At 39.1% G+C, this 5,642-nt stretch overlaps 1 long non-coding RNA gene across 1 annotated transcript; it reads left to right on the top strand.

The window, feature by feature from the left end:
• Positions 1-794: 794 nt before the first annotated feature.
• LOC140885254 (uncharacterized) lies at positions 795-3,190 on the top strand. Its single transcript, XR_012150852.1, has 2 exons — positions 795-1,020; positions 2,929-3,190. It is a non-coding gene; the product is annotated as an uncharacterized lncRNA (long non-coding RNA).
• The last annotated feature ends 2,452 nt before the right edge of the window (positions 3,191-5,642 follow it).

Below are 5,642 nucleotides of genomic sequence, written 5' to 3'. Positions count from 1 at the left end.
GTTATGTTTTAATTGTTTAAGTTTATTTATCCAAATGATTTTTATCGTGCAGCTTATTTGTTTTAAGTATTTTAAAGGTTTAAGCTTTCTTATTTAAATTATTTTAATTGCTTAGTTTATTCATTTAAATGATTTTAAATGTTTAGCTTAATTATTTTTAAGTCGTTATCTGCCTAAATCATTTTAAAGGTTTTTATGCCGTTAGTGTAATTATTTAAATGGCTTTTAATCGCTCTATCTTTTAGGTAAATATTTCACTTATTGTTGTGACATCAAAATATTTAAAGTGTTAATTTTAATTGATTGATGCGACTGCTTAATGTTCCTTTAAAGTTATGAATGCTCAGTTATTTCAAGAATGTTTATGATAAAGTTTTAAGTTCAGGGTTCTCCGGTTCCGACCTCGGCAGTGACGGATTATGGCGGTTATTCCCAGACTGTATTTCTAAAAATGTTAAGTGTGAGTTTGGAGGAAAAATGATGAAGTTTGGATTTTTAGAATTTTCGGGTAACAAGAATCGCATTTATCGCATTCTTGAGTTTATTTTAAAAATTCTTTGAAAAACAGTATTTTAGACCCGGAATACTAAATTCCAACTTTGATTATTTTGTTAGAGATTTTAAATGTAGGAGAGTGTTAGTGCTAGCTTTTATTTTGAAAAGAAAAGAGAAAGTTGCTTTTTTTGAGATAGCTGTTTTTCTAGTCAAAGTTACCCATTGACTCACACACATTCACACTACTTTATACACACAATACACACAAAATAAAACACTCTACTAATATTTACAAACCCTATCCCCTTTCTTTTGATGAAGAGCCGCCCCCTCCATTATCTTTTCTCCCATTTCCCTCCAAGCATTTCGGCCTCTCCTCCCTCAAGCCTTAGCTGCCGCCGCCGCCCTCCACCGCCGATGACGTCGCCGGAGGACCTCCATAGGAGTAGTAGCTTGGTGTTTGAGCAAAAGTCCAGCCCCTCTCCTCTTTGCATTTCGAAATTTTGTGGGTATTAAAGGTTGAAGGCAAGTGTAGACTTTTCTTGGGCTTTCAATCAAGCTATTATGTATTTGCTCCTAGCTTCTTTTTAAATTTCGAAATGACTATGATTTTTAGCATGTATGACTTGATACATTTCTGGAATTTTAGATTTTTATGTGGGATTTTCGAATTTATGCATTAGATTGAGTTTTAAGTTGATAAATGGTGAGTTGTGTTGGAAAGCTTAAGTCATTTTGCATGCATGAAGTAAATTTCGAATTTCCAGAAATTGGTGTGCCCTATTTTCGAAAATTTACATGTGTAAGGGATGGAAATGAAGTGTGTTTGAAGCATTTTGATGTATTGCATTGGTCTTGATTGTTTGCTCTTGAGGTTGCCACTTTTTGGTGCAAAATCATGTAAATTTTGATATGTGATGTCGAAGTGAAGAAGTGGGCTGCCCAAGTGTTTGATGTAAGTCCTAAGAGATGGTTTTAAGTGTGTTTGATGGATTGGAGTGGTCTTAGAAGCAAGGGTGCATGATTGGTGAAGGTTTCACAAACTAGTAGGGCATTTGAGGTGTCTAGTTTGGACAGGGCAGTCTGAATTCGGGGCAGGGCAGTTTCCTGGTCGAGGTCTGTGTCGATTCTGTTTTGTCATAAGTTTAGTTCATGACGTTGCGGTCGTGTCGGTATAAAATGGGCTTAATTCGGATAAGTATTCAATAAGTTATGAATTTTTGAAGTTTAAGTGTCGGTGCAGAAATTTATAGTCAAAAGTGGGCTGTCCGGGATGGGTTGTTTGGCATTTTGTATAAGAGGTCAAAGGAAGTTGAAACCTGGTCATATGGTAAATTTTAAGAGTTAGAAATGTGTCGGTTCAAGCGGGACGGGTTTTGGTTAAAGCATGAGTGAGAAAAAGGGTTTTTCAGTTTTCTTGCTCGGTCTAAGTTGAAAAGTTAGGACTTTGGCAAAAGAGTAAAGTCTTGAGGGTTAGGGGCAGCCACTCGCTCATTGTTCTCACATGCAATGGAGTCGAGTCTCATTCTTGAAGTTGCACGTTCGTGTGTGTGAGTCTTATTCTTGATGCCAAAGAAAAATTTAAAGAAAGTCTCTTTGAGTCTTGCATGCCAAAGCATAATTGAGTTGAGTCTCATATCTTAAAGGTTGCATGTTCGTGTGCATATGGCATGTTCTTGAGAAAAATAAAGTGAAAGGAGGTCTTTTCATGTATGCATGATTAAAAAGGTGTGAGTCGAGTCTTAATGAATGAAAAGGAAAATAAAGTAAATGTTTTTGAATGAAGTGATTTGTTTGTGACAAAGAGGGGTGTTGTTAGGCCGGGGGATGCCTCGGTCTACTCACCAAGAGGTTACAGAGGTTTAGGTAGGGAGCAAGAGACATCTTGTCTACCCTACCCACAGAGGGGCAATGTGGGATCGGGAGCAATCTCGGTCTCCTTGTCATAGAGGGGCAATGTGGGATCGGGAGCAATCTCGGTCTCCTTGCCACAGAGGGGTTAAGTTCGTCGGGAGAAATCTCGTCGTCTTGCCGGCATAGTGCACTGCAGCCATGATCATGATCGAAACAGAGGGTCACAAATCAAGGAACTGATTTCTAAGAGGAAAAAGAAAAGAGAAGTTTAAAAGTTAAAGTTTAAAGTTTCAGTTTGACTCGTCTTACGTTGATGTCAGTCAGTCATGCATGAGGTTAAGAAAAGTATGAGGTTAAGTAAAGCATGAGGTTTATGTCAAGAAAGTTGAAAGTTTTCTATAGCGTGAGTTCATCAATGCATGTTTCCTATACACTCTAGTTTCATGCATATTTACAGTTAAAGTTCAAAAGTATACTAAGTATCATAGTTTGAGTAAAGCATCATCTATTTTTAAACCTTGATATTCAACTGTTTATGCTTGTTGAGTCTTTAGACTCACTACGCTTGTTTGATTGCAGGTGATGAGTTTTATGTTGAGGCGATGGAGGGGCAGGATCCACTGGGTTGAGGCCACTGGTAGTGCGAAGCCCAATGACCGTCGCTATTGCATGTTTAAGTTTTCCGCATATTTACTCTGTTATGTAATAATGAAGAGTTATTTGAGTACTTACAGTGTTTTTAGCCAGGATGTGTATTCCCTGTGCTACAGTTGATGATTTGTAGTATGCCATCACCTATGCATGTTTATGTTTAACGCACTCTTTTAAATTCCTTAGTTTACTTTATGCTGTAACCGGGAGGCGGTTACTAGGATTGCATGTTTATGTTTAACGCACTTAAGTTTTACGTCAGTTGCTTTTCCTTACTTGGACTGCTGACTGGGTTAAGATGGCTTGTTTACTTTGCAAACAAGTCATGGCAAAATTTTTATAAATCCGTAATTTCCTTTAAATTAAATAAAGCATAGAGGTTAGGGTCGTTTCAGATTTAAATTATTTTAAACCCTTGTTATGTTAGCATGTTGGGCCTCTAGGCTCACTACACTGATATGGTGCAGGTGAGTATGTAGAGGAGGATGTAGTACCCACCGGCGTCGAGGACCTATGAGCGGACATGCAGTGACCCCGTGACCGTTGTCTGAGTCTATATGCATGTTTCGAATATTTTATCATGTTATACATTTTTATTTATTTTCAGTAATTGACACTATTGTATGTTTTTATTTAAATATTTTCAGTGCATGCAAATTTTATTTATTTTGCTTATGTCAGTATTTTATTAAATGTTAGACTCAGATATTTAATTTATTAAAGGTTGCATTTTTATTTAAGTTATTTATTTTTAAATTTATTTATTCTGTGCATATATGTATGGGCATGTATGTACATATTTTTACTTAGTAAGTGTATATAAAAAAAAATTCCGCATATTTATTTATATTTAGAGAGCTAGGGTTGTTTCAATTGGTATCAAAGCACGGTCCTTGGAGGGGTCATTACTGCTATGCGAGCTCAGAAATTCACGCTACCGGTCTGTAAGTTTTAATTGCTTTTAGTCTGATTTAGTCGTATAATGTTTAAGACTTAAGCATTTATGTTAGCAAAATTTTTTTAAGTACTTAGTTATGCATGTTGATTTGCGTAAAGAAAAATGTGGTGGTGCAGAATGCCTCCGAGACCGATGAATAGACGCGGGGGACCTTCACCTCCACCTCCACCTCCGCAGAATCCTATTGCAGCATTGGAGCAGGCCAATGCAAACATGATGGATGGGATTACTGCTCTGTTGGAGCAGCAGGCTGCACGTCCTAGACTGTCCCACGAGGAGGATGTTGCTGAGCGGTTCGAGAAGAAGGGGCCGAAGGAGTTCACTGGTACCACCGATCCATTGGTGGCTGAGGGGTGGATTCACTCTTTGGATTCCATCTTTGCATACATGGGGATTACTGACGCCGACAGGGTGAACTGTGCGACTTATATGATGAAGGGCGATGCAGCTCTTTGGTGGGAGGGTGCTGCCAGGGGAGTACATCTTCCTACATTGACTTGGGCGGAGTTTAGGCGTATCTTCTACGCCAAGTATTTCACGGAGGATGTGCGCAGTCGCATGATCCGGGAGTTTATGAGTCTCCGACAGGGGGACAGGTCAGTGGTTGAGTATGTGAGACAGTTCGAGAGAGGCTGTCATTTTGTGCCTCTGATTTGAGACAGTCCACCGGAGAAGATGAGACAGTTTGTGGAGGGACTGAAGGCGGATATCAAGCATGACGTACGTATGATGGACGTCGCTACATATGAGGAGGCAGTTAGTAGAGCACTGAGGTCAGAGGAGGGTAGGAGAGAGATACAACGAGAGCAGCAGGGGAAGAGACAAATTCAGTCTGGATTTCAGCGACCATCTTCGCAGCCTCCTACGAAGAAGCAGTATACTGGGCCGTCTAAGGGCCCGAACCAGCAACATAGGCCACAGCAGCAGAGGCCACAGCAGCCGAGGGGCGGGGCCCCTAATACTGGAGGTTTTCCTACTTGCCCGAAGTGTCAGAAGATGAATTCGGGACCTTGTCTTTTGGGAGCAGGAGTTTGTTTCCAAGGTCCGCTTGCCTGTGGTTCTTCCCAGATCTAATCACAAACAAAATAATACAAATCCATCCTAAAATTAAACAAACTTGTCGAGAAGACAGAAGCAGAGGCCATAATTCCAATTCGCAAACACTCACTACAAAAAAAACATTGATTTAGCCAAGGTTTTTATAAAACCATGGCTAATTTAGCCACGATTTTATAAAAACCGTGGTTAAATAGCCACGGTTTGAAACAACCGTGGTTAATTTAGCCACGGTTTGCAAAAACCGTGGTTAAATAACCACGGTTTTTTTAAAACTGTGACTATTGAACCACGGTTTTATAAAACCGTGGTTGAATAAGCACGGTTTTCCTAAACCGTGGCTAATTATAGCCACGGTTTTTTTAAAACCGTGGTTATTTAGCCACGGTTTTAAAAAAACCGTCGCTAAGTAACCACGGACAAAAAACCGTGGCTATTTTTAGCCACGGTTAAAATAAAACCGTGGTTAAAAGTATTCATGATTTTAAAAAATCGTAGCTATTTAACCACGATTTTAAATAACCACGGTTTATACAAAACCGTTGGCAATTAACCACGGTTTTAATAAAACTGTGGTTATCCTCAATTATTTCTTTTCCCCTGTCATTTTCTACCATTTCTTTTTTTT

This window comes from Henckelia pumila, chromosome 2, assembly GCF_033568475.1.
Source record: "Henckelia pumila isolate YLH828 chromosome 2, ASM3356847v2, whole genome shotgun sequence".
In the NCBI taxonomy this organism is placed as follows: Eukaryota; Viridiplantae; Streptophyta; class Magnoliopsida; order Lamiales; family Gesneriaceae; genus Henckelia; species Henckelia pumila.
This window is presented reverse-complemented; position numbering and strand designations above follow the sequence as displayed.